Source organism: Bombina bombina, chromosome 1 (assembly GCF_027579735.1).
Source record: "Bombina bombina isolate aBomBom1 chromosome 1, aBomBom1.pri, whole genome shotgun sequence".
Lineage (NCBI taxonomy): Eukaryota > Metazoa > Chordata > Amphibia > Anura > Bombinatoridae > Bombina > Bombina bombina.
In genome coordinates, this window is record NC_069499.1 from 376,468,900 (window position 1) to 376,490,035 (window position 21,136).

The window sequence follows — 21,136 nt, forward strand, 5'->3', positions numbered from 1 at the left end:
GGTCTAGACTTTCACTTTATGTAATTTTATCAAAAGTAAAAACAATCAAGCAAAAAAAAAAACATACCTACAGTAAACATACAATATTTTTTAGTGCATTTAGACAGTTTTGTAACTTGCAGTTCCGAAATATTAGTGGAATTCAAAAATGTGTGGCATAAATACAAACATTTATTTTGAAAATATATGTCCATGCAAGACAAGGAAATGCAAATTGTATTACCTTTTTATTAGCTACTAGTCCTAAAGCCCGTTAACACGGGCCGTGTTGTGTTGTGTTATATTTAAATCTCTCTCTCTCTCTCTCTCTCTCTCTCTCTCTCTCTCTCTCTCTCTCTCTCTCTCTCTCTCTCTCTCTCCTTAGTGCCCCATATGTCATTACCCATTGTGTATCCTTAGTGCCCCCTTATGTCATTATTACCCATTGTGCATCCTTAGTACCCCCATATGTCATTATTACCCATTGTGTATCCTTAGTGCCCCTTATGTCATTATTACCCATTGTGTATCCTTAGTGCCCCCATATGTCATTATTACCCATTGTGTATCCTTAGTGCCCCCTTATGTCATTATTACCCATTGTGTATCCTTAGTGCCCCTATATGTCATTATTACCCATTGTGTATCCTTAGTACCCCCCATATGTCATTATTACTCATTGTGTATCCTTAGTGCCCCATATGTCATTACCCACTGTGTATCCTTAGTGCCCCTTATGTCATTATTACCCATTGTGTATCCTTAGTGCCCCCTTATGTCATTATTACCCATTGTGTATCCTTAGTACCCCCTTATGTCATTATTACCCATTGTGTATCCTTAGTGCCCCTTATGTCATTATTACCCATTGTGTATCCTTAGTGCCCCTTATGTCATTATTACCCATTGTGTATCCTTAGTGCCCCATATGTCATTATTACCCATTGTGTATCCTTAGTCCTCGCGCGCCTCTGTCTTTCAGCTGAGCTGCCGGGTCCTCGCGCGCCTCTGTCTTTCAGCTGAGCTGCCGGGTCCTCGCGCGCCTCTGTCTTTCAGCTGAGCTGCCGGGTCCTCGCGCGCCTCTGTCTTTCAGCTGAGCTGCCGGGTCCTCGCGCGCCTCTGTCTGTCAGCTGAGCTGCCGGGTCCTCGCGGCAAGAGTTTGTCTGAACTGCGCATGACGGCTTCAGACAAACTCTTGTCTTTTATTATATAGGATGTTAAAAAAAATAGAATGTTTTGTACCTGAATCAAGACATAGGGGCCGATTCATCAAGCTCTGTATGGAGCTTGATGCAGCTGTTTCCGCATGAGCCTTCAGGCTCGCCGGAAACAGGAGTTAAGAAGCAGTGGTCTTAAGACCGCTGCTCCTTAACTCGTCTGCCACCTCTGAGGCGGCAGACAGCAATCCGCCCGATCGTATAGGATCGGGTTGATTAACACCCCCTGCTAGCAACCAATCTTCAGGGGGCGGCATTGCACAAGCATCTCACCAGAACTGCTTGTGCAATGAGAAATGCTGACAGTGTATGCTGTCAGCATTTATCGCTGTGCAGCGGACATGATCTGCTAGAGCGTATCATGTCCGCTCGCACTTTCATAAATTGGCCCCATATTGCAAATCTGTGTGAAAATCAAATAAAAGTTTGTAGAAATATGAAATTAAATCTATAATATATTTAAATATCTATCTATCTGTCTAAAATGTATAATAATGCTATTTATGCCTTATTTTTTTATATTAAACAAAAAAAAAGAGAGCAAACTACCAGTAACAAACAAAGGTCCATTCCTGACATAGCTATCAAAGTACGAAGTCCCATAATAAGAGTAAGCCGACTATGGGCCAGATTATGTGTGGTGTACTAAAAATTGCACATGAGCGATATTGGATATTGTGGCTGTTTGTGCACATTGGATGTTGTGCAAGTATTACAAGTTGAAATAAACGTGTTTGCTTGAGTGAAATTTATTTTAATGTGCGTCAGGAAATCGCAACCTCAGAGCTCTGTTTAACTGTCAGAGCTCTGATTAACTGTTATAATTGAATAAAAACGTGCACAAAACACATCAGAAATACATATAAAAGTATAGTCACACTCATAATAACACTAACACAAATATTTTACAAACAAATTACAATAAATTTATAAGAGTTCAATGATATGAAGTCTTAGGTGTTAGACAAAAAAGGCTGCAAAGGGTTTTAACATTATATATACGTTATATATACATATATATTGTGCCGAAATACCATCAGATATATGTAGAAATATGTATTTATGAATAAATAGAACATATTCTGCTATGTGAAGAACATTGGAATGAGAAATATTTTCGAGTTCCATTGAAGTATGGGAGAATACGTTAACACAATCGCTGTATTGTAACTTTGGCTTTTTGAGCCCATCGGGTGAGCGCACCACTTGTAATCTAGCTCTTTATAAGCCATGTGCTGTGAGTACAGTCTTTTGGAGAGGATATTCATAGCATAGAAGACTGAACATGACTGACTTACAAGTCTGATAAATGGAAGCCTCCACGGATAGAATCAGCTAAGTACTCTTTTATATTTGATATCCACTTAAGAATTAAGCAATTTATAACTGTCAAGTACTGCACTAGCATGGAAGATGCTGACACATGGGGGTAGATTATGTAATCAAATATTCTATATTTAATCTTTGCCATTAAATATAGGTGTACTTTTTTGTTTTTAATCCATCTGTGAAAGGGTTAAATTAGTGCATATAGTAATGCTTCTATTGCAATGTTATGCCGGCCCAATTAGATTAACTCTTTTTTTATTACTTATGTGTTTCCCAAAGGGTAAAAGGGTCTATTGTGGGGGAAGAATTTATTTGGAATAATTCTTTAAGTGTTTTGAGTAAATTATCAGGAAGATCTGCTCTATTTAAAAGGGAGTCATCCAATGTCCATAGAAAATTACTAGTCTGAGTAGTAGGCCAACCAACACTGACTGTCACTGCGGAATGATCTGTCCATGCTGTTGGTTTGATAGCGGAAGCTACAATATGGGTGAGTCCTACCTGGTTTACAAATATATAATCTATCCTAATATAACTTTTAATGGAGTTGGAAAAGAGGGTATAATCATAGAGTTCACCAAGGATGTATATACATACATCGTATATATTATATTCTTTAAATAACTTCCATAGGAGCTGGGCATTTTTTTGATAAACTCTAGTTTGGATTGGAACTGTCTAGTGAAGGGAGGATAGGGAAATTAAATTAACCCCCAGAAAAACCATACCGTTTGAGAGGTCTATACGTTTCCTAAACTTCATACAAAAGAATGGTTACTGTTTGGTGTGTATACATTAATAAAAGTGACTAATATACCATATAAAATGCCAAAGATTCCTAAGAATCTACCTTCTTTATCTTTTAATGTTTGAATATAATAAAAAGCGATATTTTTATTATTAATATACTAATTCCTCATCTCCTAGAGGTTTAGGAGTTCTGAAAATACAGCATATAATTGGGAGCAAAATATTTATGCTCTCTGCTTTGTATAAAATGGGTTTCTTGTAGAAATAGTGATCTGCTTGATGTCTATATAAATCTATAAGGGCTATTACCCACTTTTGTGATGAATTGAAGGCTTTATAACATTTTGTCTTAGTCTCAACGTGATGTGTTGAGATATGTGAAAACCCTGAAAGGTTTGTGTTAGTCAGATAGATACCTAGGGTATTGATTTTTTACATTAGGGTGAGTGATCTCGTTCTTGACTAAGTCTGTCATGATTTGGCCGCATCGCGGTCACATGACCACTAGCGTATCATATGACTCACTAGGAAGTAAAAACTACATGGCGCTATACAGACAGCATTTTTATTACTGAGATCCAGAGCATAGATGTTGCGGTAATATTCTATATAACTTGTGTAGAAGGGTCCGGATTATGGATCTAATGCCGGGATTATTAACCGGATGAATATCATATATATACCCACCATTAGCCTGTGTGATATTTTTATGTACTGTTTTATAGCGTTTTATGTATATGTATACTTATGTATATGTATTTTTATCTATACTTATGTATGTTATTATTAATGATCAAGCACTGTCAGACTTTGAACTGATTCTGTTGCACACTAGCAATTTGTTTGACTTCAATGTGATTGGATACAATTGTATGACATGTATTTAACACCTGTGCTCCTTCAATCCGATTGACTACAAGTGCATTTAAATAAGTGTCAGTTAATAGGGTTTGGTATGCCTGATGAAATAGCGTAATGCTGAGAAATGTGTTGCATAAACTGGGGTAGCTATTGTGATGCCTCCAATTTTATCACTGTATTGTTTTTAAATGGTTTTAATAAATCGGTTTTAAAACTACAGTGTTTTCAAGCCCTTTACATCAAGGGAGCACCTGTGTTCCATTGCTGCTTGAAACACACCTGTATTTTTGGAGCAGCCCTAGGATTGTCTGCAGGAGCCTGGAGTTGGTGAGCTTGACACACCTTACAATCTGTCAGCCTGTGTCCACAAGTACACAAGGATACTATATGGAAATGTGAGTACCCCTTAACGGTTTCCCATATTTATGATCATCTGTTATTGTCTACTGACACACACATGAGGCGCCTCTCTTTTATCTGCCAGATGCTGTAGTTAATTTTTCTGAATGAGACATTTTGTCTTGGTCTTTAAATAGCAATTCTAACAGCTGAAAGATATAAAATTACATTGTTCATTTGTTTCATGCATCTAGGGGAGGTGCCGAAGATGTGACAACATATGTGATGTTGAATTTTAAAATCAGGTTCCTAAATTTCATGCATTTCTCAAGTGGTTTTCCCTATACACTTGCTTCTGAATAAAGCTGCATGGTGTGATCTCTTTCTTAGCCGTATAGCTCTTTAACCTACTGGGTGTATTAAACCTCAAATCATTTGTCATATCCTCATTTTCAGAATCTCTTCAAGTTCCACATTTCCACATCTTCATTAATTTTGTATCTACCTATAACATTTTAGTTGATTTATTACCACTACAGTTAGACACTGATAAATTTACTGAAACCGTGGGATATGCCTTCTCTATATTTAATCTAAAAGTGATAATTTATTTCTTATCCCAGACATTTATATTCCTGCATATTCTTACTGCAGATTTTATGATGATCACTCCAACCACCCATATCCATTGTCTTGGGATTCATACTTATAAATATTTCTTTACAATACAATATTACTCCACTTTGCAACCTCAATCCAATCCAAGTTTAGTCACAATTGACAATGAACAGGCACAAATGTTGCACAGTCTGTACGTTAAAATATAGCCTTTATTAGTAGCATTAAGACTAACGTATTCAGGACACATACAGGAGTGTACAAGTGGAACTACAGCTACATCTATTAGTTGCGAAGTTGAGTAATATTGTATTATATTTAATGTTTACTATGTACTGTTCTTGGCTGTTATTTACGTTTGTTTTATAGTGGCACATGTGAAGCTGGGGGGAACAACAACGGCTCCTATTTGCAGACCTATTTGTCCCAATATAGGAGAAGGGAGTAAATTCGTTTTGGCTAGATTACGAGTTTTTGTTGGTAAGGCTGTACGGTGCTAACGCTCCTTTTTTCCTTACCACTCCTTTAAAGCCAACGCTGGTATTACAGGTTTTCTGCAAGCCGGCGTTAGCCTCAGAAAAGTGAGCGTTGAGCAAAATTTAGCTCCACATGTCACTGTAATACCAGCGCTGCTTACGGTAGGAAACAATGGGGCTGAGCTGGCTGAAAAAAAACCTAACACCTGCAAAAAAGCAGCATCCAGCTCCTAACGCAGCCCCATTGTTTCCTATGGGAAAATGAAATTTAAGTCTACACCTAACACCCTAACATGAACCCCGAGTCTAAACACCCCTAATCTTACACTTATTAACCCCTAATCTGCCGCCCCCGCTATCGCTGACACCTACATTATATTATTACCCCTATTTTGCCGCTCCGGACACCGCTGCCACCTACATTATACTTATGAACCCCTAATCTACTGCCCCCAACATCGCCGACACCTACATTATATTTATTAACCCCTAATCTGTCCCCCCAACGTCGCCGCAGCTATATTAAATTTATTAACCCCTAATCTGCTGCCGCCAACGTCGCCGCCACTATAATAAAGTTATTAACCCCTAAACCTAAGTGTAACACTAAGTCTAACCCCCCTAACTTAAATATAATTTAAATTAAACTAAATAAATTTAACATAATTAAATAAATGAATCCTATTTAAAACTAAATACTTACCGATAAAATAAACCCTAAACTAGCTACAATATAACTAATAGTTACATTGTAGCTATCTTAGGATTTATATTTATTTTACAGGCAACTTTGTATTTATTTTAACTAGGTACAATAGTTATTAAATAGTTATTAACTATTTAATAACTTCCTAGTTAAAATAAGTACAAATTTACTTGTAAAATAAATCCTAACTTAAATTACAATTACACCTAACACTACACTATCATTAAACTAATTACCTAAATTAGTTACAATTAATTACAATTAAATTAAATAAACTAAATTACAAAAAAACCCCACTAAATTACAGAAAAATAATAATTACAAGGAATGTAAGCTAATTACACCTATTCTAATCCCCCTAATAAAATAAAAAAGCCCCCTAAAATAATACAATTCCCTACCCTATGCTAAATTACAAATAGCCCTTAAAAGGGCCTTTTGCGGGGCATTGCCCCAAAGTAATCAGCTCTTTCACCTGTAAAAAAAAATACAATACACCCCAACATTAAAACCCACCACCAACACACCCAAGGCTACTCTAAAACCCACCCAATCCCCCCTTAAAAAAAACCTAACACTAACCCCCTGAAGATCACCCTACCTTGAGACATCTTCACCCAGCCGGGCACAAGTGGACCTCCAGAGGGGCAGAAGTCTTCATCCGATCTGGGCAGAAGAGGTCCTCCAAGTGGCAGAAGTCTTCATCCAGGCGGCATCTTCTATCTTCATCCTTCCGGAGCGGAGTGGGTCCATCTTCAAGACATCCGACGTGGAGCATCCTCTTCATCCTATGGCCGACGACTGAATGACTGGTCCTTTAAATGACATCATCCAAGATGGCATCCCTTGAATTCCGATTGGCCGATTGAATCCTATCAGCCAATCAGAATTAAGGTAGGAAAAATCTTATTGGCTGATGCAATCAGCCAATAGGATTGAAGTTTAATCCGATTGGCTGATCCAATCAGCCAATAGGATTGAACTCGTATTCTATTGGCTGTTCCAATTAGCCAATAGAATGTGAAGTCAATCCTATTGGCTGATTGGATCAACCAATAGGATTTTTCCTACCTTAATTCCGATTGACTGATATGATTCTATCTGCCAATCGGAATTCAAGGGGCGCCATCTTGGATGACGTCACTTAAAGGACCAGTCATTCAGTCATCGGCCGTCGGATGAAGAGGATGCTCCGCGTCGGATGTCTTGAAGATGGACCCGCTCCGCTCCAGAAGGATGAAGATAGAAGATGCCGTCTGGATGAAGACTTCTGCCTCTTGGATGACCTCTTCTGCCCGGATCGGATGAAGACTTCTGCACCTCTGGAAGTCCACTTGTGCCCGGCTGGGTGAAGACGTCTCAAGGTAGGGTGATCTTCAGGGGGTTAGTGTTATTTTTTTTTTAAGGGGGGATTGGGTGGGTTTTAGAGTAGGATTGGGTGTGTGGGTGGTTGGTTTTAATGATTGTGGGGGTATAGTATTTTTTTTTATAGGTGAAAGAGCTGATTACTTTGGGGCAATGCCCTGCAAAAGGCCCTTTTAAGGGCTATTTGTAATTTAGTATAGAGTAGGGAATTTTATTATTTTGGGGGGCTTTTTTATTTTATTAGGGGGATTAGATTAGGTGTAATTAGCTTAAATTTCTTGTAATTCTTTTTTTTTCCTGTAATTTAGTGTTCGTTTTTTTTCGTAATTTAGTTTATTTAATTTAATTGTAATTAATTGTAGCTATTTTAGGTAATTAGTTTAATGATAGTGTAATGATTAGGTGTAATTGTAATTTAGGTTATGATTTATTTTACAGGTAAATTTGTACTTATTTTAACTAGGAAGTTATTAAATAGTTAATAACTATTTAATAACTATTGTACCTAGTTAAAATAAATACAAAGTTGCATGTAAAATAAATATAAATCCTTATATTGTAGCTAGCTTACGGTTTATTTTATAGGTAAGTATTTAGTTTTAAATAGGATTAGTTTATTTAATAGTAGTAAATTTATTTAGTTTTATTTAAATTATATTTAAGTTAGGAGGGTGTTAGGGTTAGACTTAGGTTTAGGGGTTAATAAATTTAATATAGTAGCGGCAACGCTGGGGTCGGCAGATTAGGGGTTAGTAAATGTAGGTAGGTGGTGGCGATGTTAGGGACGGCAGATTAGGGGGTTAATAAAATTTAAATAGTGTTTGCGAGGCGGGAGTGCGGCGGTTTAGGGGTTAATAAATGTATTAAAGTGGCGGTGATGTCCGGTCAGCAGATTAGGGGTTAAAAATTTGTATTATAGTGTTTGCGATGTGGGGGGCCTCGGTTTAGGGGTTAATAGGTAGTTTATGGGTGTTAGTGTACTTTGTAGAACTTTAGTTAAGAGCTTTATGTTACAGCGTTAGCCCATAAAATTCTTAACTACTGACTTTTAAATGCGGTAGGAGTCTGGACAGGAGAGGGTGTACCGCTCACTTTTTAAGGCGATCGCAATACCGGCATTAGGCAAATCCCATTAAAAAGATAGGATACACAATTGACGTAAGGGGATTTGCGGTAAGCTAAAATCGCGCAAAAAAAGTGAGCGGTACACCCTTTCCTGCCTGACTCATAATACCAGCGGGCGTTAAAAAGCAGCGTTAGGACCCCTTAACGCTGCTTTTTAAGGCTAACGCAAGACTCGTAATCTAGCCGTAAGTTTCTTTTGCTTAATGTTTTTAAAATGTTTATTTAATCAGATCATTCTGCTTGACTCATCAGCCTTAAAGGGACATTAAACCCAACATTTTTCTTTCATGATTCAGACAGAGAATACAATTTTAAACAAAATTCCAATTTACTTCAATTATGTAATTTGCTTCAATATTTAGATATCCTTTGTTAAAGAAATAGCAATGCACATGGGTGAGCCAATCACACGAGGCAAATATGTGCAGCCAATCAGAATCTACTGAGCCTATCTAGATTTGCTTTTCAGGAAGGAATATCAAGAGAATGTAGCAAATTAGATAGCAGAAGTATATTAGAAAGTTGTTTAAAATTGTATTCTCTATCTGAATCATGAAAGAGAAAATTTGGGTTTAATGTCCCTTTAATTATATCCACAAAAGGTAAAGAAACAGTTAAGTTTCTCTAAGCAGGTAGATGGGGTGAGTTCTGTGAGCTATGCAGTAATTTTACAGCTGAGAGATATGTTCCCAATTGTCAGGCCTTTTACCTCATTAAAATGCTTTTTATACCAAAACCTTTAGTTTTGTTTTACATAAACTTAAGAGGGATACAGTATTGAAATCAGACCACAGGGAGAAAGTCTGATGCGAGTGAATTTTGCTCAGTAGGGAAAAAAAATAATGTTTTCATTTACTTACGGAAGAATCCAGATACTTTTGCAGGGTTATTTGCATGAGACATTTTTTTTCTTATTTAAACCTGCTCACATAAGAATAGTAATTAATCAATCTGTTCTGTTTTGGAGGGTAAAATCTTTCAAACCTGCTTGCTTAAAGGCTCCTGGGTAAACAATCTCCATTACAATCTAAACTGTTGTAATCTAAAAATACCTTTGTGTTTTGGAGATCCACTTACTGAACAAACTTTTATTCTGCTTGCTGCAGAATGATTATTATGTTAATTATCTAGCATCTCTGAAGATTTAAATATGTAGTGTGCCTATGCAAGTGAGCAAAAAAATCCAAAATAATTGCCCCTTGCATTTAATGTGTACTTTATCACTTATTTATAAACACCATCATATTCTGCAGCAAAGTGACATTTGGGGCTCGATATATCAAGCTACAGCAGAAAGTGTTGAATATTTGTGCCCCTGTCCGCCGCAGCTCACCTCTGGTGGACAGAATTCCGCTGGCAGAATTTAACATTGCACATGAGCACTATTTTGCGCTCTTGTGCAATGCCGCCCCCTGCCCATGCACAGCCAATCACTCGCTTTCAACATTAATGGGATATGAAACCCCAAATATTTATTTCAGATAGAGCATACACTTTTAAACAACTTTCCAATTTTTTTCTATGCTCTAATTTGCTTCGTTCTCTTGACATCCTTTCTTTAAAAGTATCCCTAAAAGTTATTTCTGATATCTTTAAAAAAAAAAAAAAATACCTGTAAAATCTGTTGTCCTTTCAATAAAAATGTGCTAAAAGAAGATCAGTGTATATAATACAATGTTAAATAAATGTGCTTTATAAACATACAATCAGCGTGAAAATTGATTGATTTATAGGGGCCCATTTATCAAAGGGCTTGCGGACCTGATCCGACACTGCGGATCAGGTCCGCAAGACCTCGCTAAATGCGGAGAGCAATACGCTCTCCACATTTAACATTGCACCAGCAGCTCACAAGAGCTGCTGGTGCAACGCCGCCCCCTGCTGACTCGCGGCCAATCGGCCGCCAGCAGGGAGCTGTCAATCAACCCGATCGTATTCGATCGGGTTGATTTCCGGCGGTTCCTGTCCGCCTGCTCAGAGCAGGCGGACAGGGTTATGAAGCAGCGGTCTTTAGACCGCTGCTTCATAACTTGTGTTTCTGGCGAGTCTGAAGACTCGCCAGAAACACGGCCCTTCAAGCTCCATACGGAGCTTGATAAATGGGCCTGATAGTATTTCTTCAGTGCTAGATTACATCCCAAACGAATCATAAAAATAATTACAGGGCAATATTGCTCTTTAATTGTGGTTATGTTCACATTTGTTAACATTACATTCTGTTCTTTTGGGAAATACTTTTCAATTTTGTTTATGTCCTTGGGTCAAATTCCATCTTAGAACTGTAAGCCTAGAATGTTGTGAAAGGCTTATGCAACATTTTAAAGGAATTTCTGAACTCTTTCTAAGAAGCATAATCCAGTGCTAAGTGAAATATAAGAAATATTGTTTTTTAAAGTCACAAACTTGTAAGGGTACATGCAAACTCGGGAGAGAGCTAGGAACAGATGGGGATGTCCGACGCGTTTCCTGCCAGTAGGCACTTCGACAGGGACTCAATGCTAAATTCAGGGCTATCTTTAATATTGACTGGACCCTGGGCAAAATTTTTCTTGGGCCCCCCATGCAATTTTGCTCTCCACCCCAACATCCCCAAAAAAAACTAAATCATCCACTGCTGGGCTAATCATTTTTAAAAAATGAAATAAATTGCAATATGTGAAACTGGACCTAAGCAGTACTAATAAGTAAATAAATATATAAATTCCTCCACTGTGGATTAATCTAATATTCTTTTGAATGTGATTCTGGTGTGAGGTTAGCTGGTTAAAGAGATTTAGGGCAGCCAACAGGAGCAAAGCAAGGTAAAGACTGAGGAGGAATATGTGAAGAATCAGCATGACAGTATACATAAGCCACAGCAGTAACTGTCACTTCTTTGCTAGGAACAAGTTCCCTCTCACCCTGCACTAATCAATGCTGCATGGGGATGGGATGTGTGTGCACTCACTTATTCTTTCCACTGACACCTTTCTACAAAGCACTGTTCCCCTAACAAACTTCAGTTAGTTGATCTTAGGGCCACAGCAGAAAGAGGAGGGCTAAGGGAACCAGCAGACTGGATGCTGGCTGTCCAAGGTTGCATGGATACAGTGTGAGATGAGTCACACAGCCTCAAGACTGAAGAGAGCAGTGTATGCAGCTGCACAAATCCTCAAATCCTCACGTCCTTGCCGCTCCAGCTGCATGCGCCTACAGTCAGCCCTACCCAGAAACAATCCCCACCACCAGAGCAGTGACCTGATAACAGTAGTAACCCCAGTAGGACCTTTTCTGATGCAGTGGGAATGGCTGGATGCCGAGTTAGGGCTTTGCATTCAGTGCTGCACAGTGCACATCTAAAACAGCACATGGCAATAGCTTGGCATGTCACATGACACCGGCACGGTCTGGCACAGTCTTTTAAAAAAATAAATATAAACAGAGTACTTTTGACTTTGACAGTATTAGGACTGAATGTGTGTGTTCCCCATGTCACATGGGGAACACACACATTAGCTTGGGCCCCTCAACAGAAACTGGGCCCTGGGCAGCTGCCCCTTTTTCCCTGTGTTAAAGACGGCCCTGACTAAATTACTTGAAAGTGATGCAGTATACTGTATCTGTAAACTAAAAATAGCACATGAACATCTCTTTGTAACAAAGAAATGGTCTAAAAGTATATTTAAATTTATTTTGTCATTTGAAATTGGTGATTTTGCCTGTTAAACAATGACCTATACTAAAAATATGAATACTTTCTTATTCAGCACTTTGGAATTTTGTGCCGCAATAGAAATAAATGATAATAAATAAATATTGTCTGAACGAGATTCAGCAGCAGACCAGTAGGAGGTAAAATTGACAGAAACTAAAATTACAATTTTACATTTTTTCCTATCTATTTAGCAGTTGTTTATATACAAATAAATAACATAAGGAAACGTGTGTAAAAAGAAATATATGATAAGGATGTCTGCTCTTTCTGCAAGCTCAGCCTATTTAAATATGTTGTGGTTCTTATGAACAAACAGCTATGCCATATGCAAAAATAAACATGGCAGAGCATTTTCTGATACATTTTAGGCTCTGAAGCTGGTATAACAAGTTATGGAAACACATTAAGGGGAAACCAATTTTGCAGTAAATGTGAGAATATTCAAATAGGCAGGCCTATTTAGAAAGCCATGCCAGTAAAAAAAAAAAATAGGTGTTATACTTAGTGTCATATGGGTTATATTATTGATGTAATCATAATATGTCTATAAAGTATGTATCATGGGGATCTAATAATATCAGGGGGAAAAAAACGTATTATCGTGACATTAAAAAAGTGTTTATTTTTTATTATATATATTGCAGTGTAATTGGAATATTCGAGCTTTCATGTCAGAAACAATTGGTAATTTGTTAAGGAACATTTTTGAAGTAAATTATGGACTCTCTTGAAGGTGCTTAAAAGTTATAATTGAATTATGAAAAACTATGTTATTATGAAAATACATTAATATATATATATTTTTTTAATTATTTCCCTAGGTTACCATGAATACTGATTCTGGCAGCTTTTTCTTGTAAAAAAAAAAATATATAAAAAATTGAATTATACAAAAATAAGCAAAACAAAAAAAAAAAAAGATATAAAGACCTTTAAACAAAACAATCAAGCAAATAATAATAATCATAATAATAAATAATAAAAATAAAAATAATAAATAATAATAATAATAATAATAACAATAATGACTACAACAATTTACTGGTTTGTCTGAGCACACACATTAGTTTATTAACACTTGTATTTGATGGTTCTAATTATCATGCCCTATGTTATGATATTTCTTTTTACTCTTTGAAATTAAAATGAATATTAATAACAACGTAACATTATTAGATGCAAACACAGAAACTGTCTCTGAGGTGTTTTGAACCAGTAGGAGATCAAAATTATTTATAAAAAAAAGAAAAGAAAAACAGAGCCTGAGGAATATGATGGCCGTTTTTAACACACATCTTTTTCAGTATTACATATATAATGTTATAATACCTCTGTATCATTGTACTATTAAAAAAATATATAAAACAAAATAAATAAAATTATTTTTAAATACTATGAACTTTTTCTTTTTTTATTATTCTCATTATAAAATGCCCTTGGACCAACAACATATTTCTTGTCCAAATTGTCTTTGAACATTTTTTTATTATTATTAAAGTAAATATACAATTAAATTTAACTCTTAATTTTACACTGCAAGGCATAAATGATTGCATAACTACTGTAATTAAAACTACCCAAGATATATTACAAACAGACTGGGCATATTTAATTGACAAATAATTCACAATCATTATTAGATAGAGCTTATTAGAGTTTTTCATCACTGTCTAGATTTTGCTTTAAGCTTTATATTAAAGTATGTACACATTAAAGGTTCTTTTCCCTACAGTTGGCAAAGTCATCACTGCAACAAAATGAACTATTCTCAGGATATTCTGCTGCACATAGCTCATTAGCTACAATCAGTTTCCAGGTCAATTTGTTTAGCATCGTAATTTCAACTGTTCATTAACATTCCTTGAAGGAATTTGATTAATTTCAGATTAGAAAGTCATTATTTTCTTGTCTGTACCACTGTAATATATAAAAGTGTGATCCCTGTATCAACATTGAATTGCGGTACTGTACCGCAGTATTTATTGTACGCTATATTTCAGGGAAAGGATCACAAATGATTTGTAGTTTAATTTTAAAAAGTCATTTTTAAAAGCTTTTGTCATTATCTTAAAGGCAATCTGGCAGTTCTTAAAGACTTAATTTGAATATATTATAAAACAGAGAAGGTTGTCTCTCAAATGTTAGTTATGCATATATCTGCGGTCTATTCTACTGCAGATGTAACTTTCTTTACCAGTTTAAACACCTCCATAAAATGAATCTGCTCTATAAATTAATCACCCTATCCTGTTAAAGTAAAGTAGTGCAATAGGAAGGTTAAATAACTTCCTAACTCTCCCATAATACATTTACATAAAAATTATTCAGACTTTTAGATTGATTGAGTCTTTAGATTTTAATTCATTTTTCAAATAAAAAAAAAAGAATTAAAAAATTAATGAGTGGTTGAAAACATCAGTTTTTATATTTTAATTAGGATCAGCCGATCATGCATATGAAAGAACAACATTTATGCATATTAAATCTATGTTTTGGCATGAAATCGGTTAAAGGGACAAGGCAAGCTGCAGAAAAGAGCTTATTGTACTACACACTGCTGCAGAGAGGGCTTCTCTCTCCCCTCACTGGGTTGCTGCCTCTTGATTGCATAGTTTCTTTCATGTAATTAGCAAGAGTCCATGAGCTAGTGACGTATGGGATATACATTCCTACCAGGAGGGGCAAAGTTTCCCAAACCTCAAAATGCCTACAAATACACCCCTCACCACACCCACAAATCAGTTTTACAAACTTTGCCTCCTGTGGAGGTGGTGAAGTAAGTTTGTGCTAGATTCTACGTTGATATGCGCTCCACAGCAGGTTGGAGCCCGGTTTTCCTCTCAGCGTGCAGTGAATGTCAGAGGGATGTGAAGAGAGTATTGCCTATTTGAATTCAATGATCTCCTTCTACGGGGTCTATTTCATAGGTTCTCTGTTATCGGTCGTAGAGATTCATCTCTTACCTCCCTTTTCAGATCGACGATATACTCTTATATATACCATTACCTCTACTGATTCTTGTTTCAGTACTGGTTTGGCTTTCTACTATATGTAGATGAGTGTCCTGGGGTAAGTAAGTCTTATTTTCTGTGACACTCTAAGCTATGGTTGGGCACTTTTATATAAAGTTCTAAATATATGTGTTTAAACATTTATTTGCCTTGATTCAGGATGTTCAACGTTCCTTATTTCAGACAGTCAGTTTCATATTTGGGATAATGCATATGAATAAATCATTTTTTCTTACCTTAAAATCTGACTTTTTTCCTGTGGGCTGTTAGGCTCGCGGGGGCTGAAAATGCTTCATTTTATTGCGTCATTCTTGGCGTGGACTTTCTTGGCGCAAATTTTTTTTTGTAATTTCCGGCGTCATACGTGTCGCCGGAAGTTCCGTCATTTTTTTGGCGTTTTTGTCGCCGTTACCGGATGTGGCGCCATTTTTGGAGCCAAAAGCATTTAGGCGCCAAATAATGTGGGCGTCTTTTTTGGCGCTAAAAAAATCGAGCGTCATTGTTGTCTCCACAATATTTAAGTCTCATTATTTATTGCTTCTGGTTGCTAGAAGCTTGTTCATTGTCATTTTTTTTCCCATTCCTGAAACTGTCATTTAAGGAATTTGATCATTTTTGCTTTATATGTTGTTTTTTCTTTTACATATTGCAAGATGTCTCAGATTGTCCCTGAATCAGAAGCCACTTCTGGAAAAACGCTTAACTGAGTTTCAGTTCTACCAAAGCTAAGTTCATTTATTTTAAATGTTATAAATGTTTATCTTTAGCTATGGTTTGTAATAAGGTATTATGATATACTTTTAAATGCAGAATCCATTAGTGTTTATGCTTTATTGCCATTCTTACATCTTATGTACAAGAAATATTTAGAAGATTTATAAGAAATATTTTCTGATTCTATTTTAAAGGCTTTGTCTGACTTCGTGCCTTCTAATAACATTTTTAGGTCTTTTTAACTTCTTTTTTAATTATTGAAGTTTCAAATGACCAGCAACATACTGATTTATCCTTCTCTGATGATGTTTTTTCTCTTTCAGAAATTTTCTTCATCAGATATTGACACTAACAAATCTACTTTTATTATTTTTCTATTGTTAAAGTACATTTGTTCTTTGTTGAAAAGGTGTTGATTATTTTGGATATTAAGGTAACTAGTTCTTTAAGACTAGCTGACACTATTTCTGCCTATTTTTTTCTTCTGTGTTTTCAGAGGTTTTCTTTCCAATTCCCCATTCTAGGGAATGGAATAGGCTGAGAATTTTCTTTTATTCCTTTTTCAAAGGTTTTAAACTATATTCTTTGCCAGCAGTTAAATTCAATTTGGAGGGTTCTCCAATTTATTGGGGCTATCTCTACTTCTACTAATTATGCTATTGTTTCTATAGCAAAATAGTATTTATTTTCCTTTAGATAGTTGTATCTTGTTTATGGAAAATTATTTAGTTTCAGGTACTTTTCTTGGTCCTGTGATTTATTTGGATATTGTAATTGCTTAATTTTTTCTGTTTACTTTAAGATCAAGTATCAGATTATGATTTATTTTAGCATTGTTAAAGGACAACATTTACTAGACTAGGTGCTGTTGCATTTGTCTTGTTGTTTTGCATTTATTGATTATGCAAGTCCACTGTATTGGCTGGTCCTTTAAACTGGACTATCATGCTAATAATTTCATTTGTGTCTTCATTTTATTGAATATTTTCGCAAATGAGGGTTAATCTATGTCTTTAGCTATTTTAGCTAGAAGAATTTTGTTCTAAGATAATCAATTATTTGTTTTATAATTGGATTCAATTCTTAACTGTTACTCTGGGCTTCAAGATTGAGTTCTAAGACAACTTTAAAGTGAATGTAAAGTCATCCTCTGTTCTAAACACCTGTGTAACATATGTCAATAAAAAACTATAGTTTCATTCATGAAATTCTACCTTTTTCAATCGTTAGCTTTATTTTCATAATTTTAGCCTTGTTTTCGCTGAAATCAACCTCCTCCCGGCATTCGCGCTCCGTTCCTCAATTTTTTGATTGACGCCTTGATAGCCAATAACGTCTCTAACCACAGGGGGACCCACCCCATTACAATGACGTAATACGTCTTCATTGCGCATGCGTTCGTTTGCGGTGTAGAGCTAATTTAATATAAGCTCGTGCACATTTCGCGCATGCGCATTATACCGAAACACGGCATCGCAATAATTAAAAAATTAAGAAATTACTGGATAATAGGTTAGACTTCGCTCCTGTCCTTCACCACTCGCAACAATAGTTTTCATTGAATGGAGTTAGACTCATTCAATGAATACTATGTTGATGAAAACCGGAAACAGGAGTAACGCATGCGCAATTGAAAGAATACACGGGAGCGCGCAGTTCCGATACGTAAACAGCGGGTGGGGCTGCTGTTTACGTAAGATGGGGGAGAATAAGCAAACTGAGAGTGGGAGGAGCGGGTAAGTGAATGACCGATAATACTAATATAAAATAACATCGCAATAATACATTTTATTAAAAAAGGATTGTGGCGGTATGCTTTAGCGTATGATTCTCTACAACTATATATAATACAATATTGAAAAATTTACATTCACTTTAAGCTTATACTAGTTTAGTTGTTCTTATTAAGGAACAAATTCCTGAGTTCTTTCCCAAGTAACATGTTTGTAATTGGGGTTCGAAATCAGCTCCCTAATATTGCGATGTACGTGCCGTATTCCAGCTTGGCTGGTAAGGGGCAGGTTAAGATTTCTTTGAAATTTATTTGGTTCTATTTTGTCCAAATTTCTTTGATTTTATTCCAGTAAGGCTAACACTTTCTTTAAGTGTGTTTCTGTCCTATATATTTTGTGTACTGTTGAAGCATGGCTGGGCACCCATGGGGTTCAAGCGCTGCTCAGACCTGGAATCTTCTGGGGTATTTCTTCCAGTTCCTTTTTTAGGAACCGGGTTTGGAGTTTTATTCAAACTATTTTGCCTTTTTATGGTCATTGATAGCATTATTTGTTTTCATTAGATACAATAAATGCATATTTTCATTTTTCTGTTTTCATTCAGATTATTTTCTGAGGATACGGAATCTCATCTGATTCACTTGCTCTTCAGGACATAGTTAGAGGATCTTTTTTACGAAAGCTCTTGATTCCTCACACAAGGGTCACCTTTTTTAGGTTTCCAGAAAGTTTGTGTCACTGTCTTTGTCTCTATCAGACAAGGGATAATTCTATTGGGTTCCGTTTGTCGGTAACTTTTGTCTCTATTATTTCCTTCAGTTGCTATATATGCATAGAAGTTTTAGGTCTTATGGCCACGGCATTGGATTCAATTCCCTTTGCTCATTTTCACTAGAAAGAACCTTTCCAGTCTTTTATGAGTGCTGTTTCTTCTAGAATATGGTTGGAGGATCAATTTACCAAAAAGTTAGTTGATTCCTCAGACAACGGTAACCTTTTTAGGTTTCCTGATAGATTCAGTGTCCTTGACTCTGTCTCTGACAGATAAGAGACATCTGAAATTGGTTTCAGCTTGTCGAAACCTTCAGTCTCAATCTTTCCCTTCGGTAGCCTTATGCATGGAAATTCTAGGTCTTATGACTACTGCATTGGATGCGGTTCCCTTTGCTCGTTTTCACATGCAACCTCTGTATGCTGAACCAGTGGTGCAGGGATTATACAAAGATATCTCAATTAATATCTTTAAAACCGATTGTTCGACACTTTCTGACGTGGTGGACAGGCCACCATCGTTTAATTCAGGGGGCTTCTTTTGTTCTTCCAACCTGGACTGAGATTTCAACAGATGCAAGTCTGACAGGTTGGGGAGCTGTTTGGGGGTCTCTGACAGCACAAGGGGTTTGGGAATCTCAGGAGGTGAGATTACCAATCAATATTTTGGAACTCCGTGCAATTTTCAGAGCTCTTCAGTCATGGCCTCTTCTAAAGAGAGAGTCGTTCATTTGTTTTCAGACGGACAATGTCTCAACTGTGGCATATGTCAATCATCAAGGAGGGACTCACAGTCCTCTGGCTATGAAAGAAGTATCTCGAATACTTGTATGGGCGGAATCCAGCTCCTGTCTAATTTCTGCGGTTCATATCCCAGGTATAGACAATTGGGAAGCGGATTATCTCAGTCGCCAAACGTTACATCCGGGCGAATGGTCTCTTCACCCAGAGGTATTTCTTCAGATTGTTCAAATGTGGGGACTTCCAGAAATAGATTTGATGGCTTCTCATCTAAATAAGAAGCTTCCCAGGTATCTGTCCAGATCCAGGGATCCTTAGGCGGAAGCAGTGGATGAATTGTCACTTCCTTGGAAGTATCATCCTGCCTAGATCTTTCCGCCTCTAGTTCTTCTTCCAAGAGTAATTTCCAAGATTCTGAAGGAATGCTCATTTGTTCTGCTGGTGGCTCAAGCATGGCCTCACAGGTTTTGGTATGCGGATCTTGTCCGGATGGCCACTTGCCAACCGTGGACTCTTCCATTAAGACCAGACCTTCTGTCACAAGGTCCTTTTTTCCATCAGGATCTCAAATCCTTAACCCCTTAAGGACCAGCGACGTACCCTGTATGTCACTGGCCATTTTTTCGGACTTGATTGTTTTATAGCGCGGTCTTGTCACCAGCGTTGAGACTGCTCTATTCCACAAAGCCTACTGGAGGGAGTGCATTAATAGCGTGTTCTTGTTAGACTTGTGCTATTATGTCCTGAAAAAAACCTTAACGACCAGTGACATACAGGGTACATTGTGGTCATTAAGGGGTTAAATTTGAAGGTATGGAGATTGAACTCTTGATTCTCAGTCAAAGAGGTTTCTCTGACTCTGTGATTAATACTATGTTACAGGCTCGTAAATCTGTATCTAGGAAGATATATTATCGAGTCTGGAAGATTTACATTTCTTGGTGTCTTTCTCATCATTTTTCCTGGCATTCTTTTAGAATTCCGAGAATTTTACAGTTTCTTCAGGATGGTTTGGATTAAGGTTTGTCTGCAAGTTCCTTGAAAGGACAAATCTCTGCTCTTTCTGTTCTTTTTCACAGAAAGATTGCTAATCTTCCTGATATTCATTGTTTTGTACAAGCTTTGGTTCGTATAAAACCTGTTATTAAGTCTATCTCTCCTCCTTGGAGTTTGAATTTGGTTCTGGGGGCTCTTCAAGCTCCTCCATTTGAACCTATGCATTCACTGGACATTAAATTACTTTCTTGGAAAGTTTTGTTTCTTTTGACCATCTCTTCTGCTAGAAGAGTTTCTGAATTATCTGCTCTTTCTTGTGAGTCTCCTTTTCTGATTTTTCATCAAGATAAGGCGGTGTTGCGAACTTCTTTTAAATTTTTACCTAAGGTTGCGAATTCTAACAACATTAGTAGAGAAATTGTGGTTCCTTCATTATGTCCTTATCCTAAGAATTCTAAGGAGAGATCATTGCATTCTTTGGATGTAGTTAGAGCTTTGAAATAATATGTTGAAGCTACTAACAATTTCCGAAAGACTTATAGTCTTTTTGTTATCTTTTCCGGTTCTAGGAAAGGTCAGAAGGCCTCTGCCATTTCCTTGGCGTCTTGGTTGAAATCTTTAATTCATCATGCTTATGTCGAGTCGGGTAAAACTCTGCCTCAAAGGATTACAGCTCATTCTACTAGGTCAGTTTCTACTTCCTGGGCGTTT

At 36.7% G+C, this 21,136-nt stretch overlaps 1 protein-coding gene across 1 annotated transcript in view; it reads right to left on the minus strand.

Annotated features, from left to right (window-relative positions):
* Positions 1–21,136, minus strand: part of LRP1B (LDL receptor related protein 1B) — a 2,715,774-nt gene that overhangs the window by 934,942 nt on the left and 1,759,696 nt on the right. The window lies entirely within an intron of this gene.